General features: G+C 38.1%; 1 protein-coding gene across 1 annotated transcript in view; it reads right to left on the bottom strand.

Annotated features, from left to right (window-relative positions):
• Positions 1–13,238, bottom strand: part of FRYL (FRY like transcription coactivator) — a 165,904-nt gene extending 152,666 nt beyond the window's left edge. The window contains 1 exon segment of the mRNA XM_009277425.2: positions 13,036–13,238. The gene's annotated coding sequence lies outside the window, so the exon portion shown is untranslated.
• Positions 13,239–16,058: the final 2,820 nt, after the last annotated feature.

Raw genomic sequence — 16,058 nt, 5'->3', positions numbered from 1 at the left:
GACAGCCTGCCTCACCATGGTCTTTACCACGGGCTGCAGGGGAATCTCTGCTCTGGCACCTGGAACACCTCCTCCCCCTCCCCTTCTTCACTGACCTTGGTGTCTGTAGAGTTGTTTCTCTCACAAATTCTCACTTCTCTCTCCTGGCTGCCATTGCTGTTGCGCAGTTTTTTTCCCCCCCTTCTTAAATATGTTATCACAGAGGCGCTACCACCGTCACTGACGGGCTTGGCCTTGGCCAGCAGCAGGTCCATCTTGGAGCCGGCTGGCATTGGCTCTGTTGGACATCGGGGAAGCTTCTAGCAGCTTCTCACAGAAGCCACCCGTGTAGCCCCCCCGCTACCAAAACCTTGCCATGCAAACCCAATACAACCTGCCAAACCACAGTTTGCAAAGAAGGGGGTAATCAGATATTTTGAGTTGTACCTAACTTAAACGCCCTCTGAAAGGTTCAAACTAGATACAAAAGTGCTCTTAACCACGCTATGGAGGTTTTTACGCATGTGGACACAGGGTGGAGACAACAGATGAAGTGTAAGGACCTAGCGCATCACTTCAGTTAAACGCATAAGGTGTGACTTTCTACACAACATGCAGCATACATGAATTGGCCATGAATAAAAAAAGTTAAGGGTTGAAACTATACTTTTTTTAATGAGAAAACATAACAGCCTTTCAAGTAACAGGATTTACAAACAAGGAATAAGAACCACCCACCACACGTGATCATATTTCAAGATTAAACTTGATAAACTAATAAAGCTTATATATCACAGATGTATCCAAAAGCTTTTGATTGATTTTTCCTTCAGGATGGCTTTTGTTTGACTCTTAAGAAGAGGACATCAAGGGGTTTTCTACAGAAGGTATTTGGGGATACATATATGTTTATATATATTTATATATTTTTATTTATAGATATCTATGTATATGGATGGATGGTGGTTAACTCCAGGACATTCTATGAAAGCAGCATTTTATAAATAATGAAGCTAAAATAGAAAGCTTACGTTTCTGCCTATGTCATTTCACATATACTCCTCTCACACTTGCTCTTACCATCTTCCTTAAACAGTACAATGTACAAGTGTGGTTTTTACACAATCTGAGCAAGCTTTACAGATAATCTGTCAGGGGAAAACACATGAGAAGTCTTACAATTGTTATAATCAAATTCATCTTTAAACAAAAGAAACCAAAACAGGCTACAAAAAGCCTGATTTGGTAAGTTTTAAAACTTTGTTATTCTGGAACCTCTAAATAAAAAAAAAGAATGGGAGACTTGAGCTTATACAGAATTATTGCTTGTATTACAGTAAGTCCTTTGATGTCTTTCCATGTGTATCCCACTTCCGTTACACTCAAGGGACGACTGCGGTTTTGCACTGAAGTGCTTGCTGAGGTCATTCAGGCTTCCCCTGTTGCAATTCCGCAGCCAGTGATATAAACAGCAAGAAGATAACGTCCGAGCTCCGCATCCCTCACTAACAGGAACCCACATCAGCAGGCCTTCGCATCAGAAGGGAACATGAACGGATCATGAAACACGCAGAAGTACCACACAGAGACCCAGTGAGTGATCAGAGGGTAACAGCACTTCTCAGAGCGCTGTCTGTTTGGATTAGACCTTTCAGGACACAAACAGCAAAGCTGCACAGGAAGAGCAGCTACACGGGAATTCTGTTGAAGCAGGTGAACCTGCTGACACAGGAACATCCTAACAATGAGAAATGCTGAAAAAACAGAAGATAATCAATGAAAAAGATCCGTGTAAGAGGAAACTACTTGCAAGGGAACTACATGCAAGAGTTCACATGTCTAGAGAATTTTTAGAATTACCAATAACGATAGCAAGAGACAACTATGAAACAGACAACACACTGGAAAGTATAATTTTGGAAGAGAGCCTAGATGCCCTATAGCCTACCATAAACATGCATTATTTGATGGGTCTCTTCATGAGCAAGCATGCATTACAAACCTTCAGTTTGTAACACCAAATGTTTCTAAAACTATCCCACCCTGCTAGAGCAAACCCAGCCCAGTCCTACCTGCTGTCACAGAGAGGACACAGGACTTCCTTTGTATCTAAGGCATAAGCTGGCAAGACAGCTGGGGCTTTTGGAGGCCGGGAGGAGGCGTGGTGCCCTTTGGCCTCAACGGGATTACTGTGCCGATAAGGGAATAAAAAGCTTCTGGAAGGGGACCCCGCGCCTCCCACCCCGGCTGTCCCGACGCGCTCGGCGCCGCGCCGCCCCCGCCGTCCTCCTCCTCTCCTCCGCAGGCTTCCGTGCCGCCGCACCGCCAGCCACGCCAGGCGCGGCGCAGTGGTAACGCTGACCTCGAAAGCGGACTGGTTTTAACCCGGACTCGTTTGTCGGTGCCGCACAGACCGCCCTGCCACACGGAGGAGGCTGCACGGGCTCCTCCAACACTGGCAGACGTCAACAGTTCAGGGCAGCTTTGTTGGCACGGTGGTAACATGCTTTCCAAGCTCTTAGCCATAACTATGCCGGCAAAACAGCCGAGTGGTACAACCACGCTGGCAGAGAAGGCAGCTGGATACGTTCCTGTGCCAGCAAGGTGGATGCGTGCACTGCAAACCTTCTGGCGCTGAAATACGCTCTCCCCTTCGGTGGCACTGCTACGGTGGCACCGCTGTGGCGTGGCACATCTCCTGTTGGCACACAGGACCCTCGCTTTCTCCCAGCTTCTCAGCAACATGACCACGTTGGTAGGACAAAACAACACAAAAAAGCCAAAACCAAAACTATCCCTCCTGCTGGGACACTGGTACTGGAGGTTCTGCCAAACCAGTTTCAACAGCAAAGACCCACTAGTGTAGAAAGGGTGCAAGTTCTGCCTTTTGAAAAAGTGAATGGTCCAGGTTATGCAAAGTGGTCTCTACCTCAGTTTGCAGCTCTTCAAGAAGTGGTAATATTCCTTGAGCTCAGGGGTTTTAACTGCATCCTTGAGCCCATATTAGACATAGCATTAGTGTGCACCAAATAAGCATCATTACTATTTTCTCCAACTTGCTAATTTAGGCCTGACATCACTGTTTCAAGTGGGAGTGAGTCTGCTAAGGAAATACAGCAACTACAACAGCACCCAAGTATTTAGGAAAATAAACAAGTACAGGAAGTTTTGCCTTCTCAAGTCTCAGAATAGAAGCCTAATTTGTAAGAATTTGTCTTATCCCAATGAAAACAATCTGCTCTTCCCCAAAAAAAGTGAAGATCAGAGATACATAACTGAAAGCAGAACAAAACAGTAGGGTTAGAAACTGAACCTGCAGTCTAGCCTGTAAGTATAAATTCACGCACCTGCATTACACTCGTGAGAGGTACTGGGTACTGGACAGCTACTTGTTACACTTGTTAGCCAGTTAGCAGGACATTGTCATAATTTCACACAAAAGACTGTAGGGGTAGGGAAGAAAAATCCAGTTTCTTTCTCTGTATACACTGCACTTTTTTAAAATGACAAGCCTTTTTGCTTTAGAACTATAACTTAACATAGTCACATAGATTTTTTTTTTCTTTAAATACAGAAACTGAACAGACAACATAACCTTGAAAAATGCATGCATACAGAGAAAGTTTATTTGTCATATTGCGGAGTCATCTCACCTTTTGGCAGTTTGGACTAACCACTTGTAAGAACCTGACATTTTTAAAGGAATTAGCTTAGCACGTCAGAAAGTTTCGAAATATTGAGATATTTAAGATAAGAGGCTATCCTTCATGTAATTTAAAATTATACTTTACCAGTTAATTCCCAAGCTACTTAGCATTAATGGTTTCCTTGGTCCAGTTCAATTAATGTAATTTCACAGCAAAAAACTTAAGGACCAGTAGAAGCAGGGACAAAGCAATGTACAATTTTGCAATAAACTATCTCTGTATCAGTGTAAACTTGTTGTAGCTATTATTTTGCATAAAAAAATACTTTAAGCCTAAGCCATTTAATCTTTCTATAGTTTGGCTTTATTGTTTGTTTTTTAATGGCAACATGCAAATACTTTCAGTTGTCCCCATGTTTTTTCTGAAAGAAAGTCTAGCTTTCTGTTTCCTGAGAAATGAAAGTAGCAGACAACTGTCAGCTTTTGGTAAAGTTTCAATTTCCTTTCAGCCACTTAAGCTGTATTTGCTCTGTATGGGGGGTTGGGGTTTTTTAAGTGAGTTGTGGGGCTTTTTCTTTGGAAGGATGGGGATTTCTGGAATGTTTGGGTTTTTTTTAAGAGCTTGGCTTTAATTATTTAGCAGTAGTAGAAGTGAAATACAAGTAGAAATAAAATACTGGCAAAATATATCAAATCAGAACCTGAACATAATGCACAACTGTTAGGTTCACTGACTGAATGCAGTATTATCCTGTTTAATAGAAAAGCCCTGAAATGTTTACCATTTATATATTAGGTAATGACTGTTCTTATCTTGAAGTCGCATGCAAGAATACAATGTTTTCCTGAACTCATTAAGAGTTCCTGGGAAGATCAAGGTATTGTCTTATCCCGCAGCTTCTACAATCCTCAGTCAGGATAAGGATCTGGGCTTCCTGTCGCTAACCTCTAGCTTGTTCCAAGTACTGATGTATCACACAAGATCTTCCAAATCTATTAATTTCTTCCACCAGCAGATTTTCTTCAAATAAGAACTTGCATTTCAAAGCAAAACCCAGAGTGGTACGCACTCTGAATCATACCCATTCCCATGCAAGTAGGAACACCGAGAGAAGACGTCATTACACAATCCAGTAACAACAGAAGTGGCCAGATCTTTTCCCTTGTAAAAGGATCAAAGTGAATGATGACAAGCATGATGTTGATATTTCTATGCAAAGGACATTAAAAAAACCCAACATTTAAAAGACAAGGGTTCCGTGGAACAGCTACCAGTAAGTCAGACCAACAATGGCAACACTGCTATGAAACTGGATCTCTAAGGAATTGAGAGCTGAAAAGCTTTCCCGAAAGCTTTTTAAGTGCTTAACAGAAATACAAGGAACAGAGCTGCCAACCATTAACGTAGGTTTGCCTATAGAAAAGCCAGAACACGGACAATAAGCGATAACCAGAGGCCAAGTACACACATACATCTCCAGAATTACTTAAGAACAAAGTGGTTCAACATATATTTCTTAAATATTTTGGCTATTTGATGGCTATTTTCACAGCCTTTGTTACTGTTTCTGTTAGAATTTTCTCTAGCACTACATGAAAGTACACATCTGTAGAAGAATTTCCTCATGTCTGAATGGCCAACTTTTAAAATCATGCCAAAAGCATAAAAGTCAAATGGCCAGGGAAAGAATCTATAGTTTATTGTTCAAAATAACCTTCATTCCAATCCCAAAAGTGCATACAGCACCAGTTTATCTTGCTTCCCTTACCAAGCCTGACCTAATCTTAGTTTACTACTTAAAATTTTATACAAGGAAGGCATGTGTAAAATGTTACTGACCTGTGGAAACTATCATTATACTTTTTTCATTGTGACTCTTCTCCATAGCTTCTATTATGTAAAAAAAGCAGGCTCACCGAGTTTACAGTACACAGGACAAGCTCAGTTTCCAATACCAATGAAAATCCTCTGGACATCTAGATTAAATATAGGGTCTGCCTTGGTTTACATAGCATTCATCCACTCTAATCTATTTTAGTTCTTCCCCTGCAAAATGGACAGAGTTTTTGAAACATGGTCACAGAAAGTTTATCTACACTGCAAAACAGAAAGTAGAAATTAATATTCAACCTAGTAAAAAAAACTGAGTGGGTAAATTCACAAGTCCATTTGCATGGACTGACATGCTCAAGTCTCTACTAGTTTAGGCATACATCCTCTGTGCTCTGTTACACAGACCTTACTACTAAAACTCTGAAACAGTATATATAATAGTTATAGTGAAATATATTTGTATCTAAAGATTTACGTTAGCTGAGGAGCAATGTATTTTTAAATCCCATATAATATAGTCCTCAGATATAAAATTTCATAGTCTGATCTCTTTCTTGTAAGAAAACCACAGTGCCAAAGAAGCATGTACAACTAAAGATCACAATTCATAGGTTAATATTAAAATTAGTCATAGAAGAAATAAGAACGTCATTTTCTTAAGTTACATCTTTGTTCAGCAACAAGGGTAGCTAAATCAAGTTGCTGAAGATAAATTATTTCTCACACAGAGATGCTATCTGTGGGACTTCAGAAAGTTACTCTTAGCTAGAGGATATAGTTAGTTAAAACTAATGTATCTATTTTCTTAACAGAGTATTATCAGAAACAAGTTACATATCATGTATGTTTGCCCACAGATATGTTGGGACAATAACTTTAAAACTTCTCCCTTCTCATCTCTTCTATCTCAAAGACAGAAATAATAATCTCTAAAGCATTACAAGATTTTTCCAGTGGAAATATATAAGCTTAGATTTTAAAATAGTACTAGTTTTCCTCTTTAAATCCTAAATGAAAGACTTCATTATAAAACAACAGCACTCCAATTCTTCTGCAAAACATAGATGTCTTTGCCCCTTCTTTTTACTTAATAACTTGAATGCATTTCCACTTCATAATCTGAACATAACGAAAAAGAATAAATGTTGCTGGAAGAACTATGTAATTTGGTTTAAATAGAAAACAGCCCCATCTATCAGTTCTTACAATAACTGTAGTTGTACTAGGTACTCTGGGCTGAAGTTGCCAACATTTTATGGCTTACAGAAAGATTGGCACCCGTATTAAAAGAAAACAAATTCACTCTTGCTCAGATCAAGATGCCTTCCTTACCTATGAGGGACATGTAATGATTATATTAAATTCAAGGCAGTGGAAAAGTAAGATACTTAAGGAACGTAATACATCAGATGAATACCAGCTACTAATTTAGAGCAAAACTTTTATGTAAATTTTGTAACCCTAAAAGAGAGTGAAGGTTTTTCCATATGCAGACACAGAATGTTTATGGATATTCTTTCCACTGAACAAGTTTTTTTAATTAACATTCAATTGTCTCCTGTCTTAAGGAGGAGAGAAAGAAAAAAAAAAAAAAAGAAAAGAAAGAAAATCCGTAACAACAACCAGACCATCAGATGCAGCAGAGGGTGCTCCCAGTAGAGCTCCATGTGAGCCTATGGGAACCCCAGTATTGTAGCTTTAGTACATAAACATTCATAAAATGTCATTCACATTTAACAGAAAACAGAGCTCTCCTTTCAATGCCATAGATGTTCACATATAGTAGATTTATTTTAAGTGATTATGTTTCATTTCTAAAAGGAAAAAAGACAAAAGGCAGGGAATTTGCACTTTTATGATTTCTAGAAAGGAAAGAGAATAGATGTAATTTAGGTTTGTTTGGCAAGGTTTTAGTTTCAGGGCTTTGAACACAGGAAAGGAAATACTAACTTTCAGTGTAAGATGTTGGATGAAATCTCATTTACGCTTCCTATTTGAAAAGCTACAATATAGTTGAGATCAAACAGAGGTCCAACTAAGTTAGGTGCTAAATTAAGGTCCAAAAATGTTTCTAGTAAGCAGGGGAGAAAAAAGAAAATAAGTTTAAAACCCAGCAATTTTGGATTATTAGCACATAAGAAAACACAGTTGCTAAATGCACTGCTAGAATAAATAATTCTCAGTACATCAAAGTCACTAAGCAAACAAATATGTGGGAAGGTGAAGGAACCTAAACCAACAAATTGTTGAGCCACCCAAAAGAAAGCTTCCATTTTTATCCTATATGGAACATTTATGTACTTATGCACACCCATGCAGGTTTGCTCACTAAAATTAGTCTTATTACAGTAAAGCTTATGAAATTGCAGAGAGGTAAACAAGGCCACCATAAATTAAAAAAAAAAAACAGAAACAATACATGGCACACTAACTGTGCAGCTTCAGAAGCTGGGTGAACAGTCCTTCCTTAAGAGACAGCCATCAAGGCAAAGGTACTGCTCCTTCACACAGGCTCCACTGCTCAGGCATTCTGACAGTGACCTGGGGGCAACAGAAAAGCTCAAAGAGCACCTTGATGTATTAGTTCCCACGTATCACAAATTAAGACGGATCTATGGAACAGACAGACACGTCATGAATGATAACTTGAAAAATACAGATTAAGACAAAATAGTGTACATTTAACTAACATATATCATCAGATTAAAAAGAAGTATTCTAATTTCTAACACCAGAAGCAGCATATGTGAGATGAGCATGTATTGTGAAAGGATTTAAGAAAAAATTCCTTATTTGGATTTGGAAGACTTGCTGTATTACAACTATCTGAAGGAGAGGGTAAGCCTGTTCTTATCAGAAGCGACAAGAAAAAAAACTGCCTTTGAAGAGCAGAGAGAGACGACCATTGAAATTTAAGGACATAGCTGAACATGATCACCCAGGAAGGCGAGGATTCCTTTATTTCAAGAAAAATTGATGCTCCAGTCATCTGATTAGAATAGAAAGACTAAAGACGACCTGCGTCCTTTCCTCACTTGTGGCTTTTTAAATAGACTAATAATAAAAGACTTCTAATTGTCATAGTGAAAGACAGGAGGATTCTTTTTCAAAAAAGTTTGAGGCTGGAATTACTTCCTCTTTAAGGAACACATCACAAAATGAACTTTACTGCTTTCCATTTCTTAGTAACCAATTTTCAAAAACATCCACTCTTTTCAAGCTAATGTGTGTTAAACAGGAAGAAAAGAATTGTCTAAAGAGAATTAACATACACACTTTTAACACACACAGGTCAGCTTACAGTACGAGTGTTTCAAGCCATCTACAAGTGGAAATACACACAGGTGTCAAGACTGTATTTTTGTCCACACTAGGATTATCTTTCGTCATTCACACAGAAGAGCCAATGAAATACAGTTAAAATTAAGAATATTAGTTCAGCAGACCACAAACAGAGAGGGCCCCTTTCCTCACACAACACTGTTATTCCTTCCTTGACCCCGCTTTACATTTTAGCCTGAATCCTTATATCCTTTAAGGTATGCCTCAAATCAAAGGATCAGGGACTTGTTGTTGTTGTTGTTGCTGTATTGTCTGCATCAGAAGCGAGCCTTGGTGCATTTCATAAGCCATTTCCGAGCCAGAGATACTTGCTAAGGAGGATAGCAGAGGCGAGAACTTCATGATCAGTGGTGCACTGTAGGTGCAAGGTGCCCTGGGCCAAACAAGGCACTATGTTAAGCCATACTGGGCAGAAGCACAAAAGAGGGGAACTCAGAGTTTCCACAGGAAAGCTCTGCAACTGTGTAGGAGGTATCAGAAGTAGCTGCATCACTTGTCCTCTACCCAAAACTCTGAAAAACCGCCTATCATTGTCTCCCCGTCTTTGAAGTAAAGTACTTGTTTTGGATAAAGACATATAGCGTTTTCATTAGCTACTAGCCAAGGGACAGGCATTTTCCAGTTCCCTAAGGACTTCTGGTTCCCATTCCATTATATATCATAGATTTAAACTGTAATACAGTCTTTACTGTAACTTGTGCAGTTACTCTACACCTTGTAATAGAAGTTGCTGTTTCTTTTAAATTAAGCACTGCTCCAAGTGAATTCTTTTCAAGCAAACAGTTGCTGGCTGCACATGGAGAACAGCAGCATCTCCACAACCAATAGTAAAATAATTGTCTGACCAAAAAGAGTGTTAAAAATAAGATTAAGATACATATGCATACAGATAGCTGTATATAAATAAATTTCAGAGCTGTAATAGTGCAAAGTTAACCAAGACCAAAGTTAGTTAGCAGACAAGTGTTTCCTTCTCCACCATCTTCTTGCTGATGCATAAGCAGACTTCTAAAAGAATCCACAACAGTTCAAGCCCCTCTGAAGGCCAAAACACCTAACATTTTAGGTGTTAAAGAACACCACCAATAGCACCTTGTATGTTATGTTCAATATACCAGTAGATTACATTAAAACAAATAGATGGTCACAAAGAAATCTTAATCAAACTAAAAATTATCATTCATGATAAAGATACATAGCTGTTCTCCATGACAGAAAATAAGTTCAAAAAGAAAAAGCTTTACAACAGGTTGAAAAAACAGGAATTTTTATGAATGTTGGATGTTGCTACAAAAAAAACCCCCACCAAAACCAAAACACAGAAAACCACCACAAAACACCACACCACAAAAACCCCTGACCTTCTACATGCAAGCAGCACAAAAAATCCCCACAATCCTGGGGAAGGGAAATCCTACAAGACAGGTTCAACAGTTTGTTTTTTTTTCCACCCTAGCCTGACACACACAGCTTTCTCACCACACAGATTAAGCAGCTCTTCTGTGTCCCTATTAGCATTTTCATCTTCTGTTTTCTTGCAGATGTGTCTCAGCTGTTCCACAGTATTTGAACAACACGAGGCATCAAGTGTAAGGCATTCTGCAAGTCATTTGTCACTGCAAGTGAGCATGGTCTACAAAGCTCTTTAGCAGAAACATACCTCTAGTCGGGCAGCAGAGTGAGAACTAATGTTCAAATGAAGCAGGAAGGGAAAAACAAAGCCCACAAAAAACCCTATTAAAAATTGGTGAAGCCCACTGAGCTATGTAAAATACAAAACACATCTTAAGAGAAACTTTGTTAATAAAAAAGAACTTTAATATTTCAATTTATTTCCCCAATATCCATCTTACATTTTATATAGACACAGCTAATGAAACTGCTGAGCAGGGCAGTGAGTATCAAGTACTGCTTTAATCCCAAATGATTATTTAAGCAGAGGAAAAAAAAAAACAACAAACCAAAAAACCAAACCTTTTCTCCTCTTGATGGTCCTTTATTTTCTTAATTATACTGGAAAAAAACCTTAACCAAACTTAAGTGCTACACCTGCAAAAACACTTGTAATGTATGAACAGATACATTAGTTATTCTGAATACTATTTAGCAATTGCATTTACAGACAGAAATAGGCTTTTCAGCATACTGATGCTCCAGACAATTTTTCAGAGAGGTCATGTCGTCTTCACCATGAGAGCTTTTTGAGACTTGACTGGATAAAGCCATGAGCAACCGGGTCTGCTGATCAGGGAACTGATTCCAGGGAGTAAATTAGTAACACAGAAGAAGAATGGCAGCTGGCACATTTTCCCAGCTATATATTATTTTTTCTTCTCACGTATTTTTAAAGGAAAGCACTTGAGGTAAGACTCTCTCTGCATTCTCCGACAGGAAAATACACCCTGACAGTCTTTACCTTTTGCTGAAGTGAAAAAAATAAACCCCAAACCATGTTTATTGCCTACACACAACACAATAGGTTTTTAATACTGAAGACAGACAACAGATACAAAAGCTAAGGACCCAACGCTAAGGATATTTTTTTTAAACCTACTACCCGATTGCTTTTTAAACATCTAGCAGTAAGTACAGAAAGTACAACAATTACTGAGAAGTATTCCAAAAACTGGATCAGCACTGAACAGCCTTGTTTCCAATAAGGAAAAACTACACAATTCAACCTTGAACGCTCCACGTTTGTCACTGGAGCATGTTTTCTATATAAACATACAGAAATGTAGAAACATACGTAATCATTAAAACCTTTTAAAGTGAGGTAAAACTAGAGTTGTCCGAAGCATGATAAGCACCCACAAGAGAACAACTTACAGTAAAAAATGATACTAATGTTCTCAAACCCTCTGCCTCCATTTTTCTGTTTCATTTACAAGATTGATCTGGAGTTCCTACTCTAATGCCAAAATGTGTATTTGCCTTCCTTAAGCAACAGAAAGATATGGAGGTTCAAGGTAAGCTTCTGCAGCAACAAATTTATTATCTTTTGAAAGAAAGAATACATACATGAGAACAAAAATAATTACGGTATAAAATTCTAACAGACAGTGAAGCAAGCCAGCATGTTCTATAACTAGAAGTGAAAGCCAGTGATGGAGGCAAACCACAGGCATATGATACACTGGAGATGATCCAATGGCAGAACTTATGATACATTCAAATTCTATTTTATTGTATACTTCTCCTGTAAAGAATACATAGGACAATACAATAAAGGAAAGCAAGAGCTACACTAAAAATATTATAGAATATATAATATTCTAATTATTAATGGTAATTAGTTAATAATAGAGCATATAATATTCTATTACATTCTATAAAGTAATATTATAGAATATATAATGAATATAGAATGTCTTGAATACAGAAGTCCACATAGCAAATACTGTAGAAATAACTGGACTTCAATATTTTCCTCCTGTCACGCCAATATACTCTCTGTTCTCAGAGGCCAAAAGGAAGTACAGTCTATCAGTTTTACCACTTGACTATAGGGAAGCAGTACGTTGCATTCTTTTTGAAGGATGGTTTAGATGTTGGATTAGTTAGATCTATCCAAATCTATTTCAGTTCAGAAGTGCTTTATCCACAATAATTGCCCTGTGCTTGACAGCAATATGGATCTATTTACTACTGATAAAATCCTTACATGAAGAGCAGTAAAGAGCATCTATGTAAGGAACTGTGACGGCCTTTACTGATTAGCTGCATTACCTGGCTTCATCCACAAGAGGACAGAGCTCAGACACCTGCCCACACATTGTAAAGGAGGACTCTATTAGCTCCAAGAAGTCTGATTTGCATTGAGCACAGATGTTTGTAAAAGAAAACTTGAGAGGATTATTGAACATACAGAAGTTATATGAGAGAATTACTAAATGTACAATCTGAGGATTACTAAATGTACAGGAACCACATCTGGATTAGGAAGTCCCTGAGCTACAGGTGACTGGAAGATGGGAGGCTGCTTGCCCTGTTCTTAACCTCTTCCTTAAACATTCACTTTTGGCCACGATCAGTTACTGTACCATGTTAAATCAAATGTTCTTATTTGATTTAACACAGTACAGACACCCTTCTATTGAGATAATTGATATCTGAAGTAGTAGTTCAAAGTGTGTTAACAGTATAATATAGACAACAAAGACCCAAGCAAAAAGGAAAAAAAAGTTAGGTGCATGAAAATTTATTTATGACAGAATTGTGAAAAAGGCCTTACCACTTAGAAGCCATTGTTAACCACCGTCGAGAGCCGTTAGCATATCACACTTAGGATGGATCCATCAAGACATTTTCCCCCGAGTCCAACGTGTGCTTAGAGATGTGAGAGTAGACAAAGATGTAAACAGCTACGAGTCAGCTGGTATGTAGCCAAATACTGGAGAAAGGTCTCCAAACACAGTACAGACAAATGAAGTACAGAATGCTGAAAAGAAAATGAGAAAAACCATAGTCAAACCTTAGACACTTACTCAGTGGAGATGTCAGCATTTTCCAAAAGCTTTAGAATTCTGAATTTTTTCATTGAAGTCATAAACGATAAAAATCTGTTACATGTGTCTTCAGAATTGCTGTTCTGATCAGAGGCTAATGATTCTTAATGATTTTTTTCCCCACCAAAAAGAGAAAAATTAAAATTGACATAAAAATAAAATCTAGCTTCCCACACTCAGCATATTTTATGTACATCCATTCTTTATGTAGAGTTTTAGTTGTACTTTAATTACAAACATACTTTATTAATCATATATACAATCGCTCTCAAATGCAAGTCATTCTGAATCAAATTTTTCATATTAGTCCTTTTACTTCTTATTTTTGCTGATTTTTTTTTCCCCGCTTGGTTAGCACGAGGACATGGTCAGAAAAAGAAACAAACAATACTTCAGCTGTGTCTCCCTAACAAAGCCTTGAGAACTTCTGGAGATTCCTTCACAACAAAGTTTGTATGCAACTTGCATACTTGTCACAACTTGCCCAAGTGGCAGGGGTTTTGTTCTTCTATACCGCCAAACTACAGCAAAAGCAATTTTGTAATTTAATTTTACCCTGGAGGCAGATCAAGCACTTTTAACTGCTTTTAACAACTCAAGCCTCAACATGCAGCAGCAATCCACCACTCCTGATTATCTAGTTTGTATGGAAAAAAAAAACCAAACTACTTTTTTTTTTTTTTTTTTTTTTTTTTAGAGTTATAGCCTGAAAAATTGCAGGTACTTAGAAAGACCTGTACACCCAACGTGACTTTATCAGTGCCCTGATGCAACACGAACGTACTAGTTTCCTTTAGGGATGTGTGAACCATTCACTCATCATCAATTCTTTTATGTACGGTTTGTTCTACTTCTTAATTAGTGTTTCCAAAAATACAAGAGAGACCCACATAATAAGTGCAATCTAAAGGTAAAAAGCCACATCCTGAAGATTTTAAGATGTAAAAGAAAGTTTAAAAGTGGGACTTCGAGACAATCAGAAAAATTAGACAAGCTTTTGCAAATAGGAAGCAAGTCGATGTTTATATACAAATTGGGAACATACTACGTAATTCCTTGAAAAAGCAAGTCAAGTTTTTTAAAGACTTTACCAGTTACAAAGGAAAAGTTTAAAGATGGACAAAATTCTAACTCAATTTTATCTGCTAAATTGCAACTCTAATAAAAATGTCAACTGCTTTCTGTAGTTTGTGCATTTGACAGCACAGTACATCAGATCAGCATCACTCTATCCTCTTTAGACAATTAGGGCAAGCAGAGTTTTCTATGCAGCAGCAATGTATGGCCTTTCATCCTGACTACATGAATATACTCCACTGTTCACTTTCTTCTCTTCTTTTTTCAAAAAGAGAAGTAGTTTAAACCAACTTATGCAAAACCTTACATCCACTCCAGTTTGGAAGCAAGTGGGTCAGCTGTCGTTTTAACTCCTCCCTATTTACAACCACTGTGAACAGCACTTTAAGAAAATCAAACCCATGCCATTATTACTCTCCATAAAATTGAAAGAATACCCAGACGGAAATCCACCTTGGCATATGCTGACATTTTAGCTCACTTTCTCAAGCGAAACATACATTCACAGATACATAATCCGTTCTGTTTAGAGGCTTCCCTTCTCACCGTGTCCAGAGCAAACACATACAAACCCAGTCTGTGCTTCTCACTCATCTTCGTTCTTCACCATGCCAGATTCAGTCTCCCCCCCCCGCAAACACACTATCCAATAGCCCAGCTGCTTAATGGAGGAAATAAAGTTAAGCCAAAACCTAACTTGACTGTCCAAGCTTTAGGACAAGATACTGACGTCTCAGTTCAGCTGCCAGAGTGTTTGGAAAGAGGCCAGAGGGTGGGAGGCACAGGAAAACTCATTTGAGGTATTCAAGATTTTTAGTGGTACATACTGAGCAATAATAAACTTCAAATTGCAGCTGATGCCCAGAACTTCAAGTACAACTAGAGCTGTATCGGAATACAACCTAAGGTATCCCACAGAATCAATCTGATCAGATTAAGTCTGACTACAGGGAAAAAAGGTATCAGTAAAGGTAGCAGTAAAGTCGAAAGTCTCCAACAGATGTGAACAAAGCTTACAGTAACTACAGCATATTGCTGGAGGGAAGTTCATTGGGCTTCATTTCCTAACTGCAGCTTACATCTTGAGGTTAAAATGTAACTATACTTTATCAGATTTGAAGTCAAAGGTGTCACACAGGAGGAGGTTCAGTGTTTGGGGTTCACCCCTGTAAAAGGTTTATGAGAAGCTAAGAAACAGAACATGACAAAACTACATAATAAAGTTCAAAGTACAAGAGGTTAGCAATCATAAGGTTTAAAAAAAATAACTCAAAGGACACTGCTGCTACCCCTAAGTTTTCATACCTAAAAAAATTCAGAACTCCTCTAACATCCTGAATTGGAAAACACAGCTAAAAATCCAGCCAACGTCAAACCTGTCCAAGTAACAACATATAACTTTTATTAGGTGAACTTTTTTTTGGGAGGTGTTTAAAAGAGAATTTTTATCTCAATTATTTTCAAGTTGATGTATTATATTCACAGAGTAGCTGCTCTAATGTTGGCTACTATGCAAGACTGAACTCACCTGTACCTTTTGAGCAGCAATTAGATGTTCCAATACAGCACACTTTTTGCCATTGCTAAGCGTAGGAGAGGTGGTACAGAAGACCACTTCCAAAAACTTCAGGGAATGGGATTAAAACTAATGTTGTAGGAAATCAAAATGTCA

Source organism: Aptenodytes forsteri, unplaced genomic scaffold (assembly GCF_000699145.1).
Source record: "Aptenodytes forsteri isolate BGI_AS27 unplaced genomic scaffold, ASM69914v1 Scaffold65, whole genome shotgun sequence".
NCBI classification, from domain to species: Eukaryota; Metazoa; Chordata; class Aves; order Sphenisciformes; family Spheniscidae; genus Aptenodytes; species Aptenodytes forsteri.
Note: the sequence above shows the minus strand (reverse complement) of the source record. Positions and strands in the feature narration are given on the sequence as shown.